General features: G+C 36.7%; 2 long non-coding RNA genes across 4 annotated transcripts; one reads left to right on the top strand and one right to left on the bottom strand.

The window, feature by feature from the left end:
- Positions 1 to 2821: 2821 nt before the first annotated feature.
- Positions 2822 to 4347, bottom strand: LOC107037465. 2 transcript variants are annotated; one of them, XR_001460837.2, is made up of 5 exons: positions 4188 to 4347; positions 3690 to 3739; positions 3508 to 3589; positions 3258 to 3409; positions 2822 to 3110 (listed from the first exon to the last, which is right to left on the bottom strand). It is a non-coding gene; the product is annotated as an uncharacterized LOC107037465 (long non-coding RNA). The 2 variants fall into 2 exon arrangements; XR_001460838.2 differs by having other exon boundaries at positions 3266 to 3409.
- Positions 4348 to 8870: 4523 nt separating this feature from the next.
- LOC107037469 lies at positions 8871 to 10262 on the top strand. Of its 2 annotated transcripts, none has more exons than XR_001460842.1 (4): positions 8871 to 9029; positions 9455 to 9500; positions 9616 to 9697; positions 9856 to 10262. It is a non-coding gene; the product is annotated as an uncharacterized LOC107037469 (long non-coding RNA). The 2 variants fall into 2 exon arrangements; XR_001460841.1 differs by having other exon boundaries at positions 9600 to 9697.
- The last annotated feature ends 228 nt before the right edge of the window (positions 10263 to 10490 follow it).

Below are 10490 nucleotides of genomic sequence, written 5' to 3'. Positions count from 1 at the left end.
AAAACTACTTGACTGATCAGGTTGAAATTTTGCACAGTTATAGTCCCAAGTAATGCCCATTATTCAACAGAATTCTAGATTATTAGCATGAAATTGTTATTCCTTTTTGCTTCCGAATGGAAGCTTTGAAATCGTTCAATTTTTCGAATCTCTAATTTTACTTGGAAATGATGCAGAATGGTTTAAAATGTCAAAATACAAAATTTGAGAATCATATCTGTCGCTGCGGGTGGTCAATTTGATCAACATCATTTTTAATATTTACAAAAATAAACATATACAACACTTGACTAAAGTATCACTGAGGACTAACTCTATACGCAAGTTCAGCTGAATCGATCCAGTCGTTTTTAAGAAATTGACATTTGTTTCTGAATCGTTTTTTGTAAATATCTTCAAAACTATCGATTTGAACTTTTTTTGTTCAAATTTTTTGTCTTGATGTTATCTATTTAAATCAATGAAAATATATATATATGTTCTCATACAAAGTTTTTGAGATATTTCAATTTTTCTATTTTCACTTAAAATTTGTGTACTCTGTCTAATTTTCTTAAAAGTCAAAATAAGTCTCTTAAAACGATTTGTCATTATGAATTGAATTTCTTGATTATCCACTGATTTTGTATGTCAAACTCTCGAATCAAACTCACAACCTTTCGCACACTAGGCTCGCACCTAGCCGCTTCGGCCACCGACGTCGGTGATCATTCCAGTTTCGGCTTAAAATATTTGTATCCTTGATATTTGGAAGCTTCAGAGAGCAGTGGTATTATGATCGTATGGATCGCGCTTTTTCGTTAGAATCTGTTTGATTTCTGTGACTATTTTCGTTTTTTTCTTTTTGAACGGGTGCTCCTTACGATAGTCCGCCAGAAGAGTAGAAGCGTTCAAACTTCTGGTTTTGACTCACGACGGTTTTGGGTAATTTTTCCATTTGACCTGATACCCAATTCTTCTTTTCCGTCTCCGGTGTTTCAGGATGCTCACAATCTCATACTACTCGTCTTCGGAGACTTCGGAGGAGTGAAATTAGTAAGCAAGTAATGAAACTAGATCTAAGTTCAGTGGGTTGATGTCATTCGATTAAATTACTGCCTTTAGTCTTGCCTCGGTTTCCTGAGACTTGTACAGCGGACTCTGCTGACGCCGGCTTACTGCAACCTTGATGATCGGAAACATCTGAAAATTCAATATGAATAACTGGATGATGGCTACAGAAGAACGAATAAACTATGGAATCATTCCCAATTGTATGATTAAACTTTTGATCACGTGATACATTCAAAAGTGTTGCCTTAGTAATAACAATCATTAGTTAGAACCGTCGTGTAGCAATGCAATGAAACTGACAGAAGCAATGACACTTATTTCAATTGGATCATTGACGAACTTCTGGCCAAAACAAACTCTAATTCTCTAAAAATAATTCACGATCATATTGGCACGCTCTCTCGGAACTCATATGATTGATGGATACAAAACAAGATCTGAAACGTTACATTTTATTACTCAATGTAAATGCAGAAACACGAAATAATCAGTAATTCATCGAACAATGAAAAATAGACGAGAGGTGAGAAGTCGACTCCTGACGTACAAAATCTTTTGTGGATAATCAAGAAATTCAATTGATTATTGCACACGATTTGTTCGAAGGTGTAATATGCCATGATTTGAAGTTATATCCAATGCATTGATTCGCAAGAAAAAATGGTTCACTTATGAGTTTTTAAATCATCCTATCGAGAAATTTTTGTATTCCCCTGAAGACCGTAAGGACAAACCTTGTACGACTCCACCTAAATCTAATAAAGTATCCGGTGCTCCCTGGCAATTGTGAATTTTTCTAAGATTATTGCCCCTCATGTTCTGCGATAGAATTCAAGATGTAGACGATGATGACTGGCGAGCAATTCTATTACTCACCGGAATAATAGAAATAGTAAGTGCTCCCTATATTGATAAATTGTGTACAATATATTTGAACCAATTAAACGGACAATACATGCAATTGAGAAAAAAGTATCCCAAAAACTTCGTCCCAAGCATCATTACTTGCAGCATTAGCGCACTTTAATTTTACAGTTTAGATCGTTAACGAAATGCTGGACGTTAAGGTTCGAAAGCAAACAGGGTTTTTTAGAAGATTTATTTCAAAAGAAAAAAACGTGAAAAATGTTATGAAAACCGCGAGTATTGCGCATGAATTACACCAAAGTTATACCGAAACTCATTTCAGATGGCCGTAAGGCAATTAATTTTTTTCAATCTGTATTTATCTTCTTTCTGTACCTCTACATATTAATTTTTCGTTCGTAGACGTTACCGGCTTAATAATAGTCCTATTCAAAATCATCGAACCCGAGAATCCCTCCCGAAAAGTCGTTAATCAAATACAGCCTCTGAGGTAATTGAGAAATCACTGACGAAGTTCAATATAACCGGCAGCCACCCGGGTAGAAAAAATCCAATCTTTCGAAGAGTAGATACGCAGTGGCGGTTCTGGATCAAATGTGGGCAAGGGGGGTCGGGGTGAGGGTGTAGCGCTTCGCTAACATCATCACTGAGAGGCGTATCGCACCGCTCTCATACATACACACCTGAGGAACACACGCACGTCTCAGGTGTAGCAATCGCTCCCGCGCTAGCAGAAGTTAGTCGTCTGGCTCATCCCAGGATTCATCTCACCCGGGCGGCCCGGGTTCGATTCCCTGTATCGGAGCCAATGTAGGATTCGAGGTTGTGGTTGTTCGGGAAGATAACGAATCAACTACTGTCACGTATTCCTACGTGGTCTCCCCCAAATTAATCAGAAATGTAAAGTTAAATAACATTTTATTAATCTATGGTATGAAGCTAAGTCTCATTACATTTTCTCGATAAAAATATAATTGATGATGAAAAACTTCACAAAAGTAAATAACATAGATAATTTTTATAAAAACATTTCACCATTCTCAAACTGTTGCCTTTAAATTCCAGCATGCATCCTTGATCCTTCAGAGTTGAACAACTCCTAACCTGATACTTGCTGAACACCAGCTCCATGACGCATGATATTTATTTGCTCATATCAGAGCCCATAAACTCCAGAAACAGGAATTTACCTGAAAAAGAGAAATAAGGAATGAAATAGAAATCTCTGAAACATTCTATAATCGCTCTATCGACAACACATTCCCAGAAAATGACTAAATACACACGACAATGACCTCTATTAACGAAAATAAAATAAAAGAACAAAACATACTAACGGAATTACCACATTCCCAAGGTTTCCTTATCCTGGTCTATCCAGAGTGTCCAGGTACAGCATCGACATGCTTCCCAACTCAAAAATAAATTACTATTTGGCAGAATAACTATTTCTGGCCCATCCTGAGCATCCTAAGCCTCAGAACAGACCCTGCAGAGTCAAATTCAATAAATAGATATAATACAGGCATGTCAAATTAATAAGAAATATTGTTTAATCATAGTCGTCCTCGCGACACTAATATTTACCTTAATAAGCTGAATTATACCTCACTCTTATACATTTCTTGAGGGCATATCGTCCTAATGTTCCTATGCCTCAAGTGCATTCCTGAAAAGGGAAAATAACATAATCATTTACATGAAATAAAACATATTCTATTTCAGCTACATTATAAAATAAATAAATATGGATATAAAATTTTACGTACTAACAGTTACGCACAAGGTAGCCAGTTACTCTGATGTCCAAATAATTATCCTGGAAAAGGAGAAAATAACAGTAAATAAATAAATACATCAGATTTATCATTTCAGAATGAGAATGCAAATAATATAGACAATTTAAATGTCTTAATTCAATAAATATTTTTCATAAGCAAATAAAGCTATTATTCTCTCCTTGAGAAAAGGAAATATTAATCGGAATAAATATTCAAATGGAAAGTTCAATAAAATAAACAATAAAACTGAGAGACTATATGACAATATAATCAAAATAAACTCAGTCAAAACAGAACCATGGGGAACATAATCTCACCTGTCACTTTGACAAAAGCCAATATATTGAAATCTAAGCAATGAATGCAGGTAAAATCATGAAAATTTATGATTAAAATATGTGGAGAGGAACAGAACACTTTAAAAATAATCAAAAATATAAAAAGTTAATAAATAACTATTTTACCTATTTATTTTTAACTATTTACCTATTTTACTCCTCTCGTATACGTTGACAGCCTGTTGTCACTCGAAAACATGACCTCAGAAAAATCAATAATGCTGAAAATAATAAAAGTCCATTAGAAACTTAACAAATATACACTTTGAAAATACTTATCTCAGAGAAAATATGTGTCACTATGACATTGCGTTAGGTCATGCGCACAACTATTCCAGCGACAGTCGCTGCTTGTGGTAATGCTCGTTCGAAGCGCCGCTAGGTATCCAAACCTGTAACTCAAAATAATCGAATTAATTCAATTAAAATGAAATCAAATAAAAATATTTTTAGGGACCAGTAAGGCCTAAATATTATTTCATTTATTGTTTGTTTATCGTGGGCTCCTTAGCCCACGATAAACAAACAATAAATGAAATAATATTTAGGGACCAATAAGGAGCCCACGATAAACAAATAATAAATGAAATAATAATTAGGGACCAATAAGGAGCCCACGATACATTCAATGTGAACGATAAATGCGAAATAAAGTAAATTTATGAGCGATCGAGCTCTGCAATAACTGAGAAAACTGCTATTTTGTCTCAACAAGAAAGCTAACAAAAGAACAAAAGAGAAAAGATATATCGTAGGGAGGGAGTTTTAATTAAATTCTATTAATTCGGACCAGTAAGGAGCCCACAAATACAAATACAAAACAAATACAAAACTACTTAAAATTTCAGACGAGTTGGCCCGTCATGTTGAGGCAAGTGAGGAGCTGCGGCAACGAGGAAAGTGCTCGCGAAAATATGTCAGATCTCCTAAAATTCTAGAGTTTCCAAGAAGAGACTAAATTTCCGGATCTCAGCAGTTGTGTGACTCTTTCAAACATGAAACGAAAACAAAGGCATTTATCATGATCAAGAATATTAACAAAACAATCTTTTCCACCATAGATAGTTAAAGACCAACCAAATTCCAGTGGCACGCGAAGACATCAAGAAAACGGCAATAATCACGCCATTTGGACTCTTCGAATTCCCATACATGACATTTGGCCTCTGAAATTCACAAGGCCAACAACGGTTAAATCGCTACGCAGACACCTCGGAACTCTAAATTTCTACCGGAAGTTCATCCCTTGGGAGCAGCAGAAATCCTCGCCCCGCTGAACGCCGCGACTCAGGAGACGAACGTCAAGGGAAACCAGTAGCCTAGTCTCCAGCCCTTGAAGAAGCATTCACGCGCAGCAAGCAAGCGCTAGCAGAAGCTACTCTGTTGTCTCTTCCAAATATCGCGGCAGAGAGGGCTTCACAGACGCGTCGGATCACGCGATCGGCGCCGTACTACAGCAGGAACACCACGGTTCCTGGCAGCCGTTAGCCTTCTTCGGTAAGCAATCTACGCGGCAGTATTGCACTTCAGGCACATCTTTGAAGGACTTGTGATAATTTTCACCGATTACAAACCGCTGACTCTCGCGTTCCAACAGAAACCGGAACGAGCTTCACTCTGGCAATACAGAAGACTGGCTACATCGCCCAGTTTTCCACGGACATCAGATACGTCGCGGCCCCAGACAATGTCGTGGCAGACGCCCTGTCACGAGTAGAGGAAATCACGACTGCCGTCACACCTCAGCAGCTGGTAGACGCCCAACGCGACGATCAAGAACTCCAGCAACCGGAGGTGAACCTGCGACTGGACCGCTTACAACTCCCAGGAATGGACGAACCACTGTACTGTACTGTGATGTATCATCAGGTACAGTTCGCCCATACGTTCCTGCTTCGCTGAGAAAACAGGTCTGCAGCTCACAAACACTGCCTGGAGTGCCAGAAAAATAAGATAACGCGACACGCGGTTACACCAATAGCTAACATCGCGACATCATCACGAAGATTCGAATACATACACGTCGATTTAGTCTCTCTTCCTGCCTCAAAAAGACACAGCTGGTGCTTGACCATCATCGACAGATTTACGTGATACCCAGAAGTAGTTCCATTGGTTGACTCGAGGATGCAAACAGTAATCAACGCGATTCTTTATCACTGGATCGCGCGCTTCGGCATACCCTGTTACGTATTCCCGTTGGATTCTAAGAAAATAAACGAAAATTATTTATTTTTAAGAAATGCAAGGAAACACGGATTTTAATGAAGTTAAGAACGAGATTCGAGATTTTTGGGAAGCCAAATGGAGTTATAGCTGTCGAGCGGCAGCCGGCTACAACATGACTTGCCGTTACCAGGTTGAGTTGACATCCTCGATTTTCCGTTCACGGTAACTTCACGACTTAAATTTGGAGGATCAATCGATCTCCGGGTGTATCGGTCATTTTCAATTTGCTTACCACTTTTTCTGGATGCTTCGGAGGAAGATATTCTGCTCTNAAGAAATGCAAGGAAACACGGATTTTAATGAAGTTAAGAACGAGATTCGAGATTTTTGGGAAGCCAAATGGAGTTATAGCTGTCGAGCGGCAGCCGGCTACAACATGACTTGCCGTTACCAGGTTGAGTTGACATCCTCGATTTTCCGTTCACGGTAACTTCACGACTTAAATTTGGAGGATCAATCGATCTCCGGGTGTATCGGTCATTTTCAATTTGCTTACCACTTTTTCTGGATGCTTCGGAGGAAGATATTCTGCTCTGCACTCGGATTATCGTCCTTCTCTAGGCCGAAAAAACGAAAGCGCCTTTGAATCCACAGGTGGTCAGGAACGAAGATTCTCGTACAAAATGTTCGAATAAAACTCTCAAATAAAATATAGAAATTCACTGGATACAGTTCTTTAAAATATATGCTCTCGATCACTGATGAAATACTGAACACTTGAATGAAATAGAATTTATATATTATTTTAAGGATTTCACGCGTCGGATGCAGAAACAATCGACTAGAGCCATATCGTCAGTCATTCTGAATCGTTATGATGATTCTCGTGGGGTTCTGAGTGGAGACAGCAGTATTAGCCGTCGGTGATCACTCGTCGTCTCGGCAAAATTATCGTAACAATTTTAACGAATGCCGGATGAATTTAGTATTCGGAATTTATTATTTTAAAAGGGATAGGGAAAATCAGGTGAGCCATTATCTGCGAGTGGACAATCCAAGCAATAAAGCCACCCGTGACCGAAACTCGAAGACAATTAACTGTCTGACATTATTCACTTTAGTGAAAATCGGATTAACTTGGCAAACTACCCCCTGTGCGGAAAAAGCGGAGTTATAGCTGTCGAGACAGCTTTAACAGCAAGACAAATCACCGAAATTTCGACTAAGTGATAGCCTATCTATTTGTCAAGAAACCTTAGAATATCCATCCCCAGCCTAGAGGCCGCAGATGAACAATTCGAAGGATTTTCAACACTGACGGTGATTTCAAGGAAAATACCTTGTGCACTGAATAAACTTCACTAAATTAATTTCACTGTGTTTATTTCACTTTAAATAAAATGAATTGACAATTTTGTTAAAATAACACGATCAGTTCGCGGAGATACTAGTCAGTTCTTTCTGCACCGCGGAAATCCAATCGATTTCGGTTTAATTGGGTTTATTTAAGTTTCAAAATTATTTCTGTGTTTTAATATTTTATGGAGATCCAGAGGGGGTTCCATTTTGAATAAAATGAACTTTAAGTTCCAAACTCCATAGGAGACTTGAAAAAAATTCGGTGAAGCTTGCTATAAGCTTATTACCATTGATGATCGAAGTTATTAATTTACCAAGTTGCTTGGAGAGCAAGAGCCCGTTCCCAACGAACGCGGAGAGACGACTGTTCTAAAGGAACAACGATAGGATACTTCTGTTCAGAAGGAACAGCTATGAAGTACTGACCACTACTGTAGACTGATGACTGCAGACTGACTGTTCAGAAGGAACAGCTATGGAGATACTACTGCTGTAGCTCATAGTAAATTGCTAGTAACTTTGTAGTTTACAATATTAAAATTATTGTGACAATATTTCTATTGTACATATAATTTTCTCTCTCTTTTGAAACGTCAATGCCATAGATCGGACAATTTTTATATTTTTAACGTTTCTTTTCAATTTTTCATTTTAAATTTAAATATTTTGTTAATATTCTTGATCATTATAGATGCCTTTGTTTTCGTTTCATGTTTGAAAGAGTCATACAACTGCTGAGATCCTGAAATTTAGTCTCTTCTCGGAAACTAGAATTTTAGGAGATCTGACATATTTTCGTGAGCACTTTCCTCGTTGCCGCAGCTCCTCACTTGCCTCAACATGACGGGCCAACTCGTCTAAAATTTTAAGTAGTTTTGTATTTGTTTTGTATTTGTATTTGTGGGCTCCTTACTGGTCCCGAATTAATAGAGTTTAATTATTTAGATAGAAGATATATCTTTTCTCGTTTGTTCTTTTGTTAGCCTTGTTGAGACAAAATAGCAGTTTTCTCAGTTACTGCAGAGCTCGATCGCTCATAAATTTACTTTATTTCACATTTATCATTCACATTGAATGTATCGGGGGCTCCTTATTGGTCCCTAAAATTATTATTTCATTTTAATAAATAATTTTGTTTATCGTGGGCTCCTTACTGGTCCCTAAATATTTTTATTTGATTTCATTTTAATTGAATTAATTCGATTATTTTGAGTTATAGGTTTGGATACCTAGCGGCGCTTCGAACGAGCATTACCGCAAACAGCGACTGTCGCTGGGATTGTTGTGCACATGACCTAACGCAGTGTCATAGTGACACATATTTTCTCTGAGATAAGTATTTTCAAAGTGTACATTTGTCAAGTTTCCAATGGACTTTTATTATTTTCAGCATTATTGATTTTTCTGAGGTCATGTTTTCGAGTGACAACAGTGTCAACGTATACGAAAGGAGTAAAATTAGGTAAATATTTATTTATTGACTTTTTATATTTTTGATTATTTTTAAAGTGTTCTGTTCCTCTCCATATATTTTAATCATAAATTTTCATGATTTTACCTGCTTTCATTGCTTAGATTTCAATATATTGGCTTTTGTCACAGTGACGGGTGAGGTTATGTTCCCCATGGTTCTGTTTTGACTGAGTTTATTTTGAATGTATTGTCATATAGTCTCTCAGTTTTATTGTTTTTTTTATTGAACTTTCCATTTGAATAGTTATTCCGATTAATATTTCCTTTTCTCAAGGAGAGAATAATAGCTTTATTTGCTTATAAAAAATATTTATTGAATTGAGACATTTAAATTGTCTATATTATTTGCATTCTCATTCTGAAATGATAAATCTGATGTATTTATGTATTTACTGTTATTTTCTCCTTTTTCAGGATAATTATTTGGACATCAGAATAACTGGCTACATTGTGCGTAACTGTAAGTAGGTAAAATTTTATATCCATATTTATTTATTTTATAAGGTAGCTGAAATAGAATATGTATTATTTCATGTAAATGATTATATTATTTTTAAAGGGAAAACCCTTTTCAGGAATGCACTTGAGGCATAGGAACATTAGGACGATCTGCCCTAAAGAATTATATAAGAGTGAGGTATAATTCTGCTTATTATGGTAAATATTAGTGTCGCGAGGACACTATCTATTTATTATATCGATTATATCTATTTATTTATTTTGACTTTGCAGGGTCTGTTCTGAGGCTTAGGATGCTTGGGATGGGCCAGAAATATTTATTCTGCCAAATATTAATTTATTTTTCGTGTTTGCAGGGTAACACGTGGGAAAGCTCTTTGTAGAAGGACACCAATTGTCTCTCGAGCTTTGGAAGGGAGTGCACTAGTCATCAGGCACTTCTGGGAGTTGGGAAGCATGTCGATGCTGTACCTGGACACTCTGGATAGGCCAGGATAAGGAAACATTGGGAATGTGGTAATTCCGTTAGTATGTTTTGTTATTTTATTTTATTTTCGTTAATAGAGGTCATTATCGTGTGTATTTAGTTATTTTCTGGGAATGTGTTGTCGATAGAACGATTATAGCTTGTGTCGGAGATTTCTATTTCATTCTTTATTTCTGGAATATTATTGAATTCATTCTACGAGTCTATGAAGACTTTATTATTTTATTTTATACTCTGAGAGTGAGATTAAGTCATGTCCATGATATTTTTGTTAAATTTGACAAATCAATAGGATCAATTTATTATTTTTAATCATTAATTGACTCGATTTAGTCTTTTTCAGTATTTGAATATTCATTTATTTCTCTTTTTCCGGTAAATTCCTGTTTCTGGAGTTTATGGGCTCTGATATGAGCAAATCAATATCATGCGTCATGGAGCTGGTGTTCAGCAAGTATCAGGATAGGAGTTGTTCAACTCTGAAGGATCAGAGATGCATGCTGG

Source organism: Diachasma alloeum, unplaced genomic scaffold (genome assembly GCF_001412515.2).
Source record: "Diachasma alloeum isolate Michigan unplaced genomic scaffold, Dall2.0 Dall_scaffold_00243, whole genome shotgun sequence".
Lineage (NCBI taxonomy): Eukaryota > Metazoa > Arthropoda > Insecta > Hymenoptera > Braconidae > Diachasma > Diachasma alloeum.
This window is presented reverse-complemented; position numbering and strand designations above follow the sequence as displayed.